We start from the raw sequence: 20,122 nt of genomic DNA, 5'->3' as shown, positions 1-20,122 counted from the left end.
TGGTCAGAAGGTTAATAGCGGTTAGTTTATTTTACAATTTATAAATAGCTGAGATAAACTCATTTCAAACATATATCTTTGCAATCTTTATCAAGATGTGAAAATGTTTTGAGCTCTTATTTTGCTTACACATATTTATTGATATAATTTTTGAGCTATCATTTGCCTATATGCTCTTAAAAGAGTAATTTTGTAAACTTTAGTTTTATATTTCAAATTGAGTGTTTGTAAGTGAGGGAAAAACTTGGGGAAAAAAGGTGTGTGTTCATCTTGAATTGTAAAGCTTTATTTGTTGGTGAAAAATCAATTTTGTAAATTTTTATAAAAACTTTTAAGATTACATTATATAGGAATACGTAATTTAGAAAATCATACCTTAACAATACGATAAGATGAACAATCTTTGCTTTTTCCGCTGAAGTGATTTAGGCTTCTAGGTCATTATCTGTCACCACAACTCCTGTTAGATCATGATCCGCTACCAAATAATCTTCCAGGCTATGACTAAAGGTTGATTTGCACTTGATGTGTGGGCGCCTATATCACCACTAAAGCAACTAGCAAGACAAAAAATTTCCTCTCAATTTTAGAGAGAAAAATTCTTTTTCTCTGATTTGTATATTGCGGTTCTGTCTGTTTCCTTTAGAGAAAATAAGCTTTTTTATATCTCCCTTTAGTGAAAACCCTGAGCTCCAAATAATAAAAATCAAAAGTCACGTTACTTGCTTTTTCTATAGGGGCCTACCTTTTAAAATAACATAAGACCCTTACACACAAGCATATTAAATGGAGCCTCCCACTAAATGATATATTTAGGCTTTTGACCCAAATAGCTAGTTATCTTGCTTGTTAATCCAGTAGTGGTGCAGTTAATTAAATGAGCTAACCTGGGGATCATTTGGGTACATACAATAGTGGCTACAATAATTAGGCCTGTAATTAAACTAATCTAATTATTTAATTCCAAATCTACTCCACTAAAAGATTAGAATTGACCTCCATAATTGTATACTATCTAGGATAGTGTACTCGAATAATAATTCGACCCATGCTACATTGATTTCTTTATTGTATAATCATTTGTACCACATCGTTAATTAAATCGATATCTAAACTGTTCAATCAATTTAATTACATCTTGTTCCTTGATACTTACTGGTTTTCTCTAATGATCATTTTCAACATACTAAATATGTTGCCACACTCTGGCCAAGAATTCTATGATCAAGTGCCGAAAACCCATCAAGAGATGTGTTGTACAAATTTTAAATTGTTGATCTATAACTCCAATACTCATAATTCGTCCCACCAAGATATCAGGTAATCTTGACTACAAATATATGTCGTGTCCATTGGTAATTTAAATGGAATAATAATCACAATCATGAAATCATAACTAACTCAAGATTAAGATTATAGTAAAATTAATGCCTATGAAATTTAATAAGTCTGATAGTTATTATAAAGTTAATTAAATCTCATATGTGATCTTGTTTAATGTAGTCGTACTACATCAATAAATTCATACATGATCAAGACAAATCATTCAATGTATGTACTACAGTCTAAACATAAATAGAGCGTCCAACTCTATTTATCAACTGCGAACTAAATTTATTTAATCATAAGATAACTTGTATTTATGTCTTCTGTGAATCTATATGATGATCACATAAATACATATAATATGATTAAACAGACCTTATTCAAAATATTTATGCAATTGGAAATGTCTCAAATATTTTATTAATTAGAAAATAAATAAATAAATATGCTTTAAAGAGCATGTAATCCCAACATTGTTAACACTTTAGAAGTCAATTGTAAAAATCTTGAAGCCTTGGATTAAAAGGCATGGATAGTGGAATCCTCAAGCTCGGGTTGTTTGGAGGAGTGGAGGTAGGCGGATTTTGCTGATCCACATAAAAGTATTCTCTCTTATCTCTTTTAAAATAATTATTTACAATCACTGAATTTCTTAAAGCATTAGTTATGAATTATTTTGTGAATTTACTTGTCTAATTTTTTAAATTCCCAATTCACCTCCTCTTGGGTTTTTTAGCTAGAATTTCATCTCCAATATAATTAAGCTAATTATATTAAAAACACAAAATAAACCAAATTAATTTTCTGACAACACTGTTCATAGTTACTATTCACGAGTACTGTTTACAATTACTATTCAGGAGTATTGTTTATGGTTACTGTTCTTGGTACTGTTGATATATTACTGTTCATCTGCATCAAATACAATTAATTTTACTAAAAACAATAAATTGCAGCAATTAAATGACACGAAGATTTTTATGTGATTCGGATTAATCAATCCTACATCCACGAGGCCATGCCTAAATGAAAAGCAATTCGCTAAGTTAAGATGTTACAACCTATGTATTTACCAAACTTAAGACTCTCACTAACAATTTATAACCATACAACTTACTTAACGTTAGACTAAATCTGCTTCTCTTGAATAACTGTTAGCCCCTTGATCCATGATCCTCAAGGCACTTCGGAAAGCAATCAATGACAATTGTTCAATTTTTTAATGTCTAGAGATCTAAGATCCACATATGCTTTCCATAGAGATGAAAAGAAATAGTCCAATTACAAGACTTAAATGAAGAAGATAAGGAAACAAATCAACATATCATGTGTCGAATCTGAATTCTCAAGGTAGGAGGCCGAATTTTGCTTCTCTGCTTTATGCTCTGTGTTGTGCAACTTCAATTGTGAAATACCTCTCTTTGGAGTTCTATAGACAAAGTTATGACAAAAAGAATGTAATTGTTTAGTTCTGACGGGCCAAAAAGATTTAATGCACTTTAGAAAACAAAATTAAGGTTTTTTTTTTCAAAAAAATCTAACTCTTAAACCCTAAAATCATGCCAATATGTAAGAACATGATAATGCACATGTATTATTAAAAACAATTAATTTTTACGCATTAATAACAAACTTGAACAAGTGAAAAATCAATGTATCAAGGAATTTTTTACAACAAGTATTAATCCATGAAATCACAACTCTAATTTCCTCAAATAAGTAAAGATTAGAGAAATATAAGTTTCTGTGTGTGTGCAAGCAATTCAATCAAAATCTTTTTTCTCAAAAATTCATTAATATTCATTGTTAAAGTCTCAAATATAAAACATCAAGAAAACATAGAGTTGGTCAAAATAACCTTATCATCTTTATCTCTAATTTTGACCATTTCAAATATGACAGAAATGTGTGTGAAGTGAAACTTTACTATCCGTTTTTTTTTTCTAGTTTAGCACAAGCTTTGTTTTCATTAGAAAATAATTTAGTTTATTGATAACTAAAAGTGTGTACGGTCAAGAGCTTTCACTCTACCTCTTAAGGTAGTCTTCTTCTCATTGTAATTCGTCCTTTATCATATATGTGATATGCAGACTTATATTAATCAAGGATAGCATCACTCTTAAGAGTTATAGCTATTTCTGACCATAGTGTCTATACGTATTAGAAGTCTTATGACAAGATAAGAAACAAGGAAAACAATCTTGACTCAAGTTAAATATTCTCAACAAAGACCATATCAACATCAAAACCTTGAGTTAAAGTAAAGACTGAATTGTCATTCATGTGTTTTTGAAGAAAGGTTAAATAACTCCAATCAAAACTTGTTCAAAGCTTTCAAGTCTTTGAAAAAGATGAAAAATTGTTTGTCGTTTATTAATCCAAGAACTTATCACTGTTTCATAATCGAAATACAAAAACAAAGATTTTAAATTAAAAACACATAAATGCCTGTCCTATATCTAATGCGTGACTTAAATTTAAAAGCAAAAACATTTTGACTTACATAGAACATACACCGAAAACTATCCTTAAAGAATCAAATTATTTTGACTCTAGAGTTTTTGTAAAGATATATGTAAGCTGTTTTTTAGTATCAATGTATTCTAAGGACAAAGTCTTGCTCTTAACTAAGTGTCTAGTAAAATGATGACAAATATCAATATGCTTAGTCTTAGAATGTTGAATGGGGTTTTTGGAAATATTGATAGCACTAATGTTATCACAAAACACAGTTAAAGTATCTTGAAATATACCATAATCCGTAAGCCATTTGTTTTATCTAGAGTAATTGAGTGCAACAACTTCCAGCTACAATATATTCAGCTTTAGCTTTGGAGAGAGAAATTGAATTATTTTTCTTACTATGCCACGAACTAAGTTGTTTCCAAGATAAAAACATCCTCCAGTGGTGTTTTTTTCTATCATTAGCATTGCCAGTCCAATCTACATTGTATCCTGTAAGACTTGAATTAGTGTATCAAATACCATAATTGATTATCCCACTAACAAAATGAATGATTTGTTTAACAATTGCTAAGTGTGACACCTTTGAATTCGCTAGGTACCTAGCACATACACCAACTCTGAAGCATATGCCATCTCTACTTGTAGTTAAATAAAGGAAGCTACTAATCATGTTTTTATAAAGACTAGGATCTATACTAGAATCACTATCATCAATATTTAACTTGATATTAATACTAATAAGAGTTCTCATTTGTTTTGTTGAGTCTAAGCCAAACCTCTTAACCGAGTTCTTGGAAAATTTACTTTCATAAAAATTTCATTCTCTATTTGTTTTACTTGCAAACCTAAAAAGTAAGTCAATTCACATACCATGCTCATCACAAACTTCTTTTTCTTTTGACTCACAAATTCTTATACATGATTAGAAGAAGTAGAACCAAACATTATAGTTGAACAACTAAAATCCTTGGATTAAGTTGCTTAACGAATACTGTTCCATCTACTCCCCCTCGCTTATAGCCATTTTCAAGCAAGAATTGAGTAAACCTTTCATACAAAGCTCACAGAGCTTGCCTTAAACCATATAAAGCCCTTTTTAGTTTAGAAACATGGATTTGGAAATGAGGGTTTTCAAAACTTTTAGGTTGTTTAACATAGGCTTCTTAATTTAAGATGCCATTAAAAGAAGTACACTTGACATCCATTCGAAATAACTTGCCTATCAAACAAGCAACTGTAAGAAGCAAACAAATAACCTATAGTCTAGTAATTGGTGCAAAGGTTTCATCGAAATCAACACCTTTGATTTGTGTGTAACCTTGTGCAACCAACCTAACTTTATTTCTCATTATGTTACCAAATTCATTAGTTTTATTCTCAAAAAATCTATTTAGTTCCTACAACATTAGTGTGACTCGGTCTAGGTTTTACCATCCATATATCATTTTGTTCAAATTGTTCCAACTCTTCTTGTTTAGCATTAACAAAAAATTCATCAAGGAAAACTTCCTTAACATTCTTAGCTTCAATCAATGATGTAAAACAAGTAAATCTTACCATATTTGAGTATCTTTTTCTTGTGACAATTTGTTCATTAAGATTACCTAAAATAACAAGTGATTTTTCTTAACTCTTAATGATAGTTCCTTTTTAATTGGGTCATGTAAGTCCATGATTGCCTGAAGCTTTGAAACTTTCTTCTTCTCACTCCTTGAAGTTTCTAGAGTTACTTTAGTTAATTGGTTCTTTTCCTTTTAAAAAAAGGTTCACTGGATTGGCCTTTTTCAATGATTTGATCTTTAGGAGCAATCGTAACAACTTTTGGTGTTTCTAGAAGATTGATTATTCCTTGCTTAACATAGTAAACTGTAAAATTTAATAATCATCAATAATTACATTTGCAGATTTAATAATACAATGAGTTCTCATATTATAAACATGAAATGCTTTGCTACTATTTGAATAACTAAGAAAAACACCTTCATCATTTTTTTGACCAAATTTACCAAGATGCTCACAATCATTCTATATAAAGGACATACTCCCAGAAATATAAAAGTAACCTAGATTAGGTTTCTTACCTTTCTACCACTTATAGGTAGTTTTCTTAGTACCTAGACGAAGATAAACTCAATTAATAGTGTAGAAGGTAGTATTAAGAGCTTTAGCCCACAATCTCTTTGAAACATTCTTCAAGTTTAACATCACTCGAGCCATTTCCTGTAAGGTCCTATTATTTTTTTTACAACACCATTTTCTTGTGGAGTAATAGGTGCAGAAAATTGATGTGAAATTCCATGTAAATTACAATATTCCTCAAAACTAAAGTTTTCAAATTCTTTCCTATGATTACTTATAATTCTGACAATCTTGCAATCTTATTCATTTATAACCTTTTCGCATAGCTTTCTATGCACATTAAATGTGTTTGATTTTGCTCTGATAAAATTAACCTATGTATACCTAGAAAAATCATTTACACACACAAATACGTACCTTTTTCCAGTTGAACTTTCAACTTGCATTGGTCCCATAAGGTCTATATAAAGTAGTCAAAGTACTTTAGATGTTGTTTTATCTTGAATGGCTTTAGGTTATTTCTTTTTGAGCAATGGAACTCCTTTGGCAGCATATGTTTTCACAATTTTAATTACTAACTTGTAGTTCAAATGACCAAGCTTTTGATGTCATAAATCTATGTCATCAAGAGTGGTCTTATGATAAATAATTGAACTAATCAATTAATAATAATGATCAGATGATCGATATCCTTTCAAAATTAATTTTCATCAATAACGAGAACACGACATTTATTCCTTTCAAAGTTGACAAACAAGTCATAATCATAAATTTGATGAGTAAATTTGCTTGGAGATTCTCTACATGCAAAACATTGTCAACTTTTGGAAAACCTTTCATATTTAGTGTTCCTTTTCGAAGTACATGACTTTTTACACCATCAGCAAAAGTCCCATTTTCTCGACTAACTTCTTGATAACTGATCAAGTCACTTTTATCCCCTATCATGTGTCTAAAACAACTACTATCAAAGTACCAAAAGTCATTAGTATAAGCTTTTAAGGAAATAAAAGAAACATAAGCTTTATAATTAGTCTTCCTTATCCAAGTGTTTTTAGATTTATTGTCATTTGTCTCAAAAGAACATATCCTTTTCATATATTTTATGAACTTGAAGTAATTAAGTCTTATATGTCCTTTAACTCGGGAAAATGACAAGTAGGAATAAACCTATTGATCCTATCTTGATGAACTTTTGAAGAATGTGCAACAACTTTACCTTTGTGACAATACGAAATTTTAGCTATTGGTGGAGAAGTAGTTAGTGGAGGAGCTATTGGTGGAGAAGCTTTAACAAACGCACCTTGATAATTTGATTCTTCACCATGTTGGTATATAAGACGATGATGATTTGAGCTAGATTTGTTAATTGACAAGATATATTTTGAGTTCGAGTTCCACAATTTATCGTCTTCAGTGACTTTTTTGTATTCTCTAATTCTATAGTCATTGTAAGCAATTGGTTATCTTTGTCAGTAAGTAAAGACATGTAATGAATTACCTCAATCTCAAGTTTTGCCTTATTATCCAAAAGATTAGACACTTTAGTCATCAAAGTCATTGTATACTTCTTCCCATTTAGCGAACATCGTCTCATAGTGTTCATGGAAAGCTTTCTTGTCATTTAGATCAATGTCACTTACGTCACTATCTAGATCATTATTCTTATTTCATGTTGCACAGTTGTGTTAAGACGAAAATTAGTATCTTCCTTAAAGGGAATTGTGTGCAAGATTTTAGATGAGGATGTACTTCCAACGTTTGATTCCTGTATATCGCCATTATTCTATTTTGACATATTATCATGGATAACAAGTCCTCCAACAAGGTGCTCTTCATCAATTCTATCATTGGAATCATCATCGCTCTAAGTGGATTACACTGCTTTCTTTTTCATGGGGTGTTAGCACATTGTGCTTGTATGTGCCCGCTGCCTTCACATTCTCTACATTGAATACTCTCAAGTTTGTTAAGATCATAAAATTTAGAATTAGGTTAGAAGAACCTTTTTGAGTTGTTGAAGCCACTGATGTAGAAGTCTTCTTTGGTTTGTTGAAGTTCTTTCTTTCAAATCTTCTTGAAATTCTTTGCAATGAATGCAAGAGAATTATCCTTGTACATATATAGATCATCATCCTCACTTGATTTGGCAATTGAAACCTATGTTTTTGCCCAAAAAGCAATACTATTTTCTTTCTCTGGATTTAAATCCAAGTAATTAGTCTCAAAGACCCTTAATTTCCTTGTAAGAGAAATTTTAGTCATTGTAGACATATTAGCAATTTTTTTAATGGCCAAAACTTAGGGTGATATCTAAGATTGACAGATCTTAAGATTTTTTTTTTATAAATTTCTTCCTCAGAAAATAGTTTTCCAGGAGCAAAAAAATCATTAACCATAATAAGGATTCTAGAATTAAATTTAGATATGATTTCTTGCCCATGCATTTTCAAGTTCTAAAAAATCAGATGTAAGTCCTTTAAGTTTAGAATGTTTTACTGTATTGTCGCCTTTAAAAGTGCTTTTAAGTATATCCCAAGCAGCTTTAGATGTCTTGCATGTAGAAACTAGTTGATGTTGAAACACGTCAACTCTATTATTGGTAATAACATTCAGTCCTTTTGCATTATATCTAGATGCATCAAACTCATCATTAGACAATTCTTTGACTGACTTTGGAGATTCTACACCATCTTCTTCAGTTTTGGTAGGTGGAGTATATCTAGTAAGTATGCATTGCCAAACTCTTTCATCAATAGTTGTCAGATAAATTTCCATAATTTACTTCCAATAAGCATTCCATCTAATACAGATGGAAGATCCAAAGTATTGTGTTTGCACTCTTCTCTCTTATCTCTTTTAAATTGATTCTTTCCGATTACTAAATTTCTTAAAGCATTATTTTGACTTGTTTTGTGAATTTACTTGTCTAATTTTTTAAATACTCAATTCACCCCTCTTGGGTTACTTAGCTATAATTTCATCTCCAATATAATTAAGCTAATTATATGAAAAACACAAAATAAACTAAATTAATTTTCTGACAACACCATTCATAGTTACTATTCATGAGTACTATTCATAGTTACTATTTATGAGTATTGTTTATAGTTACTGTTCACGGTGCTATTGATAATTATTGTTCATCCGCATCAACTACAATTAATTTTGCTAAAACAATAAATTGCAGAAATTAAATGACACAGAGATTTTTACGTGATTAAGATTAATCAATCTTACATCCACGAGGCCAAGCATGAATAAAACATAATTTGCTAAGCTGAGATGTTCCAACCTATGGATTTACCAAACTTAAGACTCTCACTAACAATTTATAATCATACAGCTTACTCAACGTCAGACAAAATCTGCTTCTCTTGAATAACTGCTATCCCTCTTGATCTACTATCCTCAAGGCACTTCGCAAAGTGATCAAAGACAATTCTTCAATTCTTTAATGTCTAGCGATCTAAGATCCACATATACTTTCCATAAAGATGAAAAGAAATAGTGTCATTACAAGACTTGAATGAAGAAGATGGGAAAACAAATCAATATAACATCATGTGTCAAATTTGAATTCTCAAGGGAGGAGGCCGAATTTGGCTTCTCTGCTTTATACTCTGTGTTGTTCAACTTCAATTGTGAAATACCTCTCTTTATATAGGCACTAGGTTTCATATAAGTCACAAGTCTTAAAAGACTTGGAATTTTTCCAAATAAGAGTTTCTTGCCTCTTATAATTCCTGTCAATCTAAATATGAATAAATGTAATATTCTTACCTTGATTGTCTCCTAAGAAATATCTAAGGCATTTAATAAACCTCCTGTTCAAACGAACTTATTACTCTAAATAAATCGGACATGCCAATTATAGAATCCTGTCACTAATTGACTTGCGAAATTAGACATTTAATTAAAGTTGGAAACAAATATTCCTAATAAATTGGAATTTCACTAAATTAGGGATTTAATAAATTAAACCCTATTACAAGATATTCAATAAATAAAATTCTAACTTGACTAGACTTGTCGTAAGATGCCAACTCTATAAATAATGGACTTACCAATAAAAATTACATTAAAATTTAATCATAAATACAATGTAAGTTAAATTTCTTAATTCCTAAACTTAACTTATCTCAGCACAGCATATATATATATATATATATATATATATCTATACACACACAAAAAAAAAGCTTTTAATAACTAGAAATTTTATAATTTTCAAATTTAATATTACTTATATTTTATTTTAATTGATAGATTTTGTTTATTTTACTTTAATTACCTGAACCTAATGATTGCTTACTAAAGTTGGGTTTTTATTTGTTTAGTTAATTGTTAACAATAATTGTATCAAATTTACTTGTTAAAATTATTGATAATACTTGTATATTTGATTAAAAAATGGAGCAAAGTACTGATATTAGTGATGATAATTTACCTACAGTAGAAATATTTTGTTTAAATTAATATATTTTGTGTATTTCTTTTAATGTTGAAATTTTAGTTTCTTATTGACAAGGCTATTAGAGGGCGATGCTGGTAGTGGCTGGTGATTGTATCCCGATAATCAAGTCAATGTGGTGAACAAAGTAACCCTAACTCAAGGAAGAAGATGAATAGTAGTAGGTGAGGTGAGGCTTAGCTTATTAAATGAGAGTTGGATCCGACCTTTTGTATTGGGGTGTCTTTAGTCTTTTACATACATGGCACAATCTAATTGGTCACTCTCTTCTTTAGGGGTACTTATATTACCTCAATGCTTCTATTTGTCCAAACAAAGTTTTACCTCCAACATGAATAATCCTCCTGAACTTCTTTATAAAAAAAAATATATATATCCTTTTGATCTTGAAAATTAACAATTTAATTTTCAACAACTATAATGATTTACTTATAATTGGTTACACTAAAATATATTCTTTTAATATTATAATTATAATTTGCACTATCAAAATTTATCGTTAAAGTCAAATTGATTTCATTATTTTAATTGTAATTGAATGTAATAATTTTAAATCCAATAAAATTTGCCACTTTTTGATTTAAATTATTATTATATTATTATTTAATGTCACATTATTTTTCAATTGTTGAGTGTAATATTAAATACAATTAACAATTAAATTTTATTATAATACTCTAGAAAGGGGTTTGAGTTAATTAACACTGTAAGAAATTTGGCAATAGATGACAACCACTTTATGACAAAAGTCATTTTATCATGTAAGTGTGATGGATTTGTGATAAAATTTTGGTCTATCAAATGATTAATGATATACTTGTGATGGAATATTTTTCTATCAAGAATTTATGATATTGTATGATGAAATTAACTCAGTCACAAACATTATGATAGAAATTTGATATTGACCATGTTTGACCAAAAATTTTCTAAGTCCTAAACACTACACAATTCAGCCATTGTCACTCTCATACTCTTATGAATGCCACTGAAACTGTAGCCATAATCATCGTCACCCTTTGATTTAATCAGCCTACTCTCATCATAATCGTCTTTACTCTCACTCTACCAAATGGCAATCAAACCCCTAGCACACTAATCGTCACTGTCACTCTCACAGTCAGCACTTAAAACCTAGCCAAACTCATTGTCAAACCGTCAATCTATAAGTCACTGTCGCTGCCTAAACCCTGGTCAGCCAACTGTTCCCTACACATAAAGTTTTCTATACATAATTGGCCATTACTAGCACTGACCGAATGACAAGACCTAAATCATAAACCCATTGATTGAATTTGAGTCGGCCGCTATGACCATGAATGGCGATGGCGCGACGCGATACGAACCATCTACTCCCTGATATTGTCATGTAAACTAGAGGATTGTAGCCCTAAACCTTTAATTCTAGGTTTGATTTTTGTTTAAGGCATCAAGTGGTTGAGTGCAATTTTGTAGTTTAGAGAGTTTGTGAGTGAGTGACTAGCTGAATGACTGAATGAGATGGTGTATTTAGTGAAGAAGTTGCATAGATGATAGAGATAGATAAAGTGGAGTTTTTTTTTTATTTGTGATTTGTAAAGGTTGAAGTTAATGTAAGTAGAGATGGGCAAAGAAAGTTGAGAATGTGTAAGGCTGTTGACGAGGTTGCTTTATGTCTGTGTTTGCAGTTTTGTTGGTGAAGAGGCATGGGGTAAGGTATTTGCCACCTGTGCTTCTTCATATTTGCATAAATGTGGCAACTTGCAAACCAAGAAAAGCAAAATGTAAAATAGAAGAAATAATTTGGATTTGGATTTTTTTTTTTAATTTGACAAGCAAACTTTTTACTTGGGCAAGCCTGTTATTGTCATAGCTATGGGAGGGAGAAAAAGATTGAAATGGGCTATCTGGTTTTGCTTTTGATGGTTATAATTACATTTCAGTACCTCGCAAACCAAGTTTTACTTCTTCAATCCATTTCTTATTTGTAGTGTTATCTATTTTTTATTGTTTCATATTGTATTTCAATGACCTGGAATTATATATTGATAAATGTTATCTTGATTTTTATCTTATGAATGTGTTGCTTAGGTAAAGGTTATCTTTTTTGCAAAAAAAAGGAGTTATGGGGCAACTTTATTTTTCATTATGTTATAATAAAGTAATAGTAGAATGTGCAGGTGGGGCAATTAAGTTTGTCACACATGGTGCCAAATACGTTTATATAAATTATTTAAGTTAAAGTAATGTGTTATTATCAATTGTTGATATGCTTTTAGGGATTTTTTGTTTCAGTCTTGGATTATTTGCTACAATTTCTTTCAAGCCCACGCTTTTCAACTGAGTTCGAGGGCCTTCAAGCTTTTTGCAATGCATGGGATCAAAACCAAGGTATTTTAATTCTTTAGTATGCATTTATAATCAATAACCTTAGTAAATTAAATTAATTTGGATATGCTAAGTAAATTAACCCAGCTTCCTTTATTGTTTTTTTTTGGTTTATTGTTTGGGTATTTGAGTTTGTCTTGTTTCTATGTTCCATTTGCTTTTGTATTGCATTGTTGATTGCTTTTTTAATATGCAAATATTGGCTAGTATGTAAGGCCAACATGTTTTGATCTTTTTTTGTTTTTGGTTCCATGTGTGTGTAAGTAAATGTTAATTTGTTATTTTTTTTAATGATAGAACAAATTTGAAAAGTCAATATTCTTGTTTCATGTTTGCGCTCTGTTATGTGTCAGGATCAAAACTCGTTGAAAACACTATGGATAAGTCTTGGATTGATTGTAGTAAAACATCACCTGAGTATGAAAAAGCGGGTTGTCAAATTTGTGAACTTTGCCATTAAAAGTTTTGATGATTCTGTGTTATAAATGTTGGAATTTAGCATTTTGCACACCTACAATTGTAACCGAACATCTGTGTTGGCATGGTTTTGTAAAGTCTTATAAAACTTGGAAGTGGCATGGGGAAGATGGCTATACCATGTCACTTTTAATGTAGACATTCCATTTGATTCAACAGACTTCAACAATGATAATACAATGGATATTTTCAATGATGCTTACAAGGATTGTGAGGGAGATCCTAAGGCATTTAGGATCCAGGATGTACAAAATTCACTAAGTTAGACACTTTTGTGAAGTTGTTCAATATGAAGGGTAAATTTGGGTGGTCTTACAACAATTTTACTGCACTGTTGAGTTTTTTAAAAGAAATGTTGCCTTAAAAAAAATGAACTTCTAGAGTCTATATATGAAGCCAAAAAAACAATGTCTGCTTTAGGCTTAGAATTTGTGAAAATACATGCTTGCCCAAATGATTGTATACTCTACAGAAAAGAGTATAAAGGGCTTTTTGAATGTCCTACTTGTGCTGTGTCTAGATAGAAAAAAGAGTGGTAGTGTTGAAAAACATAAGATAGGTATTTTGGCGAAGGTTTTATGGTATTTTCCTCCCATTTCTAGATTTAGACGTATGTTTCACTCATCGCAAACTGCCAAGGATTTGACTTGGCATGCAACTGATTCTGCTTGTTTTTTTTTATTGTTTCTGTAATTGATTTTGTTAGAACATGTTATTAAGCATTAAATTACTTAACCGGAGTGACAACCATTACTTGAAAACTATGTCATCATGTAATGTGGGTAAGCTGACATAGGTTCTAATAAGTCATTAAAGACATCAAAATTGATTTACCTACAGGCCATTTTATGTGTGATGTCAACCAACAAATCTAGTAAATAAATGAATGTTCATTCAATTGCATATATAATTGCACAACTTTTACAGTAGCAAAAAGCATCCGTAACAAATTAAAATATAACAGAAAAAAATTGCCCACAAAAAAATAGAAAATGTAGTTAACAAAGATTTTACAATAATGTACAACACCTAAGTTAGCCATAAACTTCATTTTTCTGAAGCACTTTAACATGTAGTTGCATTTTAATATTTGTACATAATATGGTTCATGGAAAGAATCCTCAAAGATATATTTTATTATAAACATTAATAATAAATGGGTTTCAAACCAATCTAATTAAAATGATTGATTTATGCAAACCCCAACCTACTATAGAAAGATTGAATTAAAAAACTCATATAGGATGATAATCATTTGAAAAAGATCAATTTCTATGAATTTTATTATGAATAAACATGTTTATTCATTTCAAATAATTTTAGCTCGCCAAATTCAATCAATTAGCCAGGTAGTAATCACATTTTAATTTTCTTCAAAATTTCAAAAATTAATTAGATCATATTTCATTATCATATATTAGGTCATATCAGAAGTTTTATAAGCTATTAATACTCAATGTAGTGTTCTTTGCCCGTAAATCAAACAAAATTTAATCTCCATTTAACAATTACAAGTTAGTGTAATAAATTTGTCATCAACTTTCTATTTTTGCTAAGACCATTTAAGTTTAAGCTAAGTAGCTTAAACTAAATTGCATGATTCAAAGTTCATCTTCAATTAATCTTGTTGCGTACGTGTCAATCAGCTTTGGCTTTTGGCTTTGGCCTATTCAAACTTTATAATTATCAATATACATTTAATGTATTGTATTGAACTATTTTTCTTTGTTTGTGAAAATGTGGCATGAATTTGCAGACTAATTAAAGTGAATCCGCTAATTAAAGATTTAAAGGTGCATGGAGTGACACTAGGAGATAAAGAAAAATGTGTTTCCAACTGTTAAAGATTTAAAGTTAAAAAGAGACTCCAACTGTTCCTCTTTCATTTTTTCCCCTGAAAGTGGCAAATGAGTTTTATATCATTTCCCAGTGGTCATCTAGGGCTTTGCGTACTACAAACTAGATAATTGAAATATCTAGAGTTACCATCCAGTCTCCAAACATGTGGACCTAGACTCTAGTGCAGAAATTATAGAGAAACCAACAATCTATGATAATTAACTCTAGTGCAGAAATTGTAGAGCAACAATAAAAATAGTGTTAAAAACTAGTGTTAACAAATAGAAATCATAAAGAAGAATTCCACCAGCAATTAGCACTTGATATATTAAAATTGTACCTTAAATGCCTCACTTGAAAAATAATCACAAAGACTCTCCCATTTTGCTTGCTTATGACGAAGATCCTTCGATGGATTTCGCTTTGCCTCCTCAAGTGTAGGATATTCTTCAAACTCTTTCTTCAGTTGGTGATGAAAATTCTTGAACCTCATCGCCAATTTATCTAGTAAGTAGTTTTTAGTGATTGGACTATGGATGATGAGATTGAGGATAAAACTATCACAAGCACGTGGGATGAGGCATATTCAAATCCTATTCAAGTTCTCGTCAGAGCTGTTACTAGACCTCGAGCAAAGAAATTCAAAGAAGCGCTTAATGGATTGATTCAAGTAACTTGGGCTCAATCAAATTCGTGGAGGCCCATTGAAGGAATCCCACATGATAAATGCATGATTCCGGCTCTTGAAGTTTCCAAATAATCACTTCCATGAAATAGGAAGTTGGCTTGCACATTATGGCGGGAAAATATATTATTTTCCTTTTTTCGGATACTTTCCTATTTCTTGAGGAGGCTATTAGAGAATCAAATCAATTATTTCTATTTTAATCGCCTAATTTTCATTTTAATTGATTTAATGCATTTAAGCCAATTATGATCCTGATTTGATTTAGATTTTTTCCTATTTACTTAGATTAGGATTCTGATTTGATTTAGATTATTTTCTATTCACTAAAATTAGGATTATGATTTGATTTAGATTCTTTCCTATTTGTTTAGATTCAGATTTTTGATTTGATTTTGGTTTAGGATTTATTTCTAAAAATTCTTGTAACCAACCCTATATAATGTACTCGTATCCAATAAACAGAGATCAATTTCGATGCAATTGGTGAGAGAGTTAATTCCCTTTGGATCTTATGCAAACTCTTTAAACTTATCGGATTTTCGTGGCATTCAAACTCTTAACTTATCAATCAGACCATCCACAACTTATTGTGGCGTTCTCACATACCAAGGTTAATGCTTTTATTAAGCATTGGGTCGCGGTTCCATTCAATTCCTAGTTTAAATTCAATTTTAGGGACAAAATTGATTAGGGTCATGTTAGTTCTTGACAGGGTTCGTATCATTTGGTATTAGAGCCTAGGCACCAAGGTCAGATCCATCTATCTTTATTGTTTTTCATTCTTGTGCTAGTATAAAAAAAAAAAAAAGAAGTCGTGAACAGTGCCGCGTGAATAGTACCGCATGAACAGTGTCACGTGAACAATGCCGCATGAACAATATTTTTAGGGTTTCTTTTTTAAAAATCAATTTTGCTTCCTTGTTGTTTAATTCTCCTTAAATCCATAAATTTTACCTATTCCTTTTCCTTAAAAAAAAAAAAGTGCCCAACCTTTTATGAAAATCTTTCATTTTTTTCCATTATTAATGCCTTAGAAGTCTAAAACTGGTTTTACCCCATAGGTGAAATTTTTTTGCCTAAAATCAAAACCCAACTTTACGTACGCATTGCCTTCTTGTTCTTGAAATTTGAGTCTTCTTAGTGTAATCTTTGTGAATTACTGCTGGAATCTTGATATTGGTTTGATTAGTCTGATAAGAACTGAGTGAGAATTACTACGAGTGGAAAAAGGTAAGTGAGTGTGAGCGTACTAAAGGGTAAAAACTAATAAATTTGAGTGAAACACGAGTGGAATTGAGTGAATCATTTTCTTGAGTGAAACACGTAAGAAAGTGAGGTGATGTCCTTTCCATATTATTTTTAACCTTCTTTTACAGATGTTAGCCGTGTCTCACAACCCAATGCAAAACACAAATGAAGAGGATCAATCTGCAACTACTCAAAATTTACAAATTCAAGCATTGATGGGAGAGATGAGAATGATGATGAGGGCTGAATTAGAGCTCATAGACGAGCATTTGGATCAAGTGGAGAACACAAATGTAGGACAACCACAACCCGTTTCCTAAGCACGTAGAAGAGAAAGAGCTCCAGCTAGAGGAGAGATTGATGACTATTATAAGGATGAGTATGATGAAGGGGAGGACTTAATGGGAAGCTATAAGAGAGATGGACGAGGTAGGAGAGATAGGAATAGAGATGATGGATTAAGTAGCATAAAGATGAAGACTCCATCTTTTAAAGAAAAATCTGACCCAGAAGCATACCTTGAATGGGAGAAGAAAATGGAGTTCACATTTGACTGCGACAATTATTTAAAGGTAAAAAAGGTAAAATTGACTGCGATTGAGTTTTCTGACTATGCTATTACTTGGTAGGATCAACTTGTTATAAGTAGGAGGCGAAATAGGGAACGTCTAGTTGAGATATGAGATAAAATGAAATCATTAATGAGAAAACATTTTGTACTTAAGCACTATTATCGAAACTTGTACCCAAAATTACAAAGTCTTACACAGGGTAGTCGAAGTGTTGAGGATTATTATAAAGAAATGGAGACTGCCATAATTAGACCAAATGTGGAGGAAGATAGAGAGGCTACCATGGCACAATTCTTGAATGGTCTTAATCGGGAGATCGCAGATAAGGTTGAGTTGCAACATTATGTGGAGATTGAGGAGGGGTACCACCCGTGTAGTGAAATGAAATGAAACGAGTTTTACTCCTTGGAAGCCGAGCTATGTAAAATGAAACGAGAGGCCACAAGCATCTACTGCACCTTAGCCAGGATCTGAGCCCTCCAAGCACAATTTACAAGGTAACACCGTGACTCTTACTATTAGGAATTGTGACATTAAGTGTTTTAAATGTCAAGGTAGGGGGCATATCACAAGTGAATGTGTGAATAAAAGAGTTATGGTATTGCGGGACAACGGTGAGATTGTAACTGAAGATGAAATGGAAGAAAATGAGATGCCACCATTAGAGGACGTCGATGATGAAAGGATATAGCCCTTGGGGAATTGACTTTAGTAGCTGAGTGTGCAAGTAAAGGAAGAACTATGCAACAGGAAAATATTTTCCATACTAGATGCTATGTTCAAGACAAAGTATGTAGTATGATTATTGATGGAGGAAGTTTTTCTAATGTTGCTAGTACTATCATGGTAGAGAAGTTAGGGCTTCCGATAATTAACACCCATGACCATACAAACTACAATGGTTAAATGATAGTAGTGAGGTGAAAGTGAACAAGTAGGTACTAGTGACTTTTGGATTGGCAAGTATGAAGATAAAGTGCTATGTGATGTAGTACTAATGCAGGCTGGACACTTGTTGCTTGGGTGGCCTTGGCAATTCAACAGACATGTTTCATTTGTATCTAATCAACGCAACATCACTCTTGTTCCATTGACACTAAAGCAAGTTTATGGAGACCAAGTGAGCCTACAGAGAGAGAATGAGCAAAAGAAAAAGAGAGTGAAGTTTAAAAAGAGGCCGAGGAAAATATGAGAGGAAAACGAAAGAAAAATGCACTCGTACCCAATAAACAGATATAATTTTTAAAGCAATTGGTGAGAAACTTAGTTCTATTTAGTTCTTATGCAAACTCTTTAAACTTATTGGATTTCCATGGTGTTCAAACTCTTGACTTATCAATCAGACTATCCATAGCTGATTGTGACATCCTCACATACTAAGGTTCGTGCGTTCATTAAGCATTGGTTCGCAGTTCCATTCAATTCCTGGTTTAGATTCGATTTTGTGGACTAAATTGATTAGAGTCACGTTAGTTCTTGACGGGGTTCGTATCAATGGACATCAATGACAAATTTGATCTGTAATGTGAACAAGGAAAAAATATCACAAATGTTACCAAAGTTCAATTTGTATAAAAAATAAAAGACTACACAAATCCATGAACTTTTAAACATGAAACGAAATAAAATAATACTGCAATATCATCTATCATCAATATCCTTTGATATTCTAACACATCATTCTATTTCTTTGCCCCTAATGGAGCAATTTTCTTAAGAACAACACCAATGTCAGAAGCTAGCATCGTTGCATGCTGTTTCTATTACTATAGGTGTCAGTGTGGAAGTGTACACAACAAGTAATATACTGATGAGTATTCAGTTCGTCTCCACAGGGATTGATGTTATCAAATTTGCTATAACAATCTTAACAGTGCAATTTTGTTCTAAATTAAAATAAGACAATTAATGAAACTAATGAACTAATTAAAATAAAAATGCAATAAATAAAATGCAATAGGGAAATTTATCACGTCAAACACAAGAATGTAATCAATGGGAAATAATAGTTGAATGAATAAACTCACTTAATGGTATTGACTATTTTTTCAATTACAATATTGTTGCTACAACATCTACTACAACACTGGACAAAATCTTTCATGCATCCTTAGTTGTCGTTTGTTGAATATTTTATATCTAATGTAACCTAATAGTGACTAATTGTTACGCTAACATCAGATATAATGTTGTGCAAATTTTATTAAACTCGCAAGTGCACGAATCTATTATCGAATAGATCAATGGTGATGAATGTCGATCCCACGAGGAGGTGAATTTTAATTGCATGTAGAGTTAATTTTCTAAGTGGGTGATTTGATTTATGGTGGAAGTGATTTAGATTATCCTAAAATTTAAATTATCCTAAAATTAAAATTAAAATGGCAAGAATAAATTGAAGTCAAATCTATTAAAATGAAGCGCTTGAGTATCTGGATCTGCATCAACATGCACCATGGGCTTAATATTTCTTATTAGCGCCAATTAAATCATGAGGGAGGTTTCCACTCCTCATGAACTACACTCTAATCAATATAGTGCTAAGGGCTTATCGTGCCAAATAGTAATAACCTTGCACTAGGGAGC

This window comes from Citrus sinensis, chromosome 6, assembly GCF_022201045.2.
Source record: "Citrus sinensis cultivar Valencia sweet orange chromosome 6, DVS_A1.0, whole genome shotgun sequence".
In the NCBI taxonomy this organism is placed as follows: domain Eukaryota; kingdom Viridiplantae; phylum Streptophyta; class Magnoliopsida; order Sapindales; family Rutaceae; genus Citrus; species Citrus sinensis.
The sequence above is the reverse complement of the archived record's forward strand: the minus strand, read 5'-3'. Positions refer to the sequence as shown.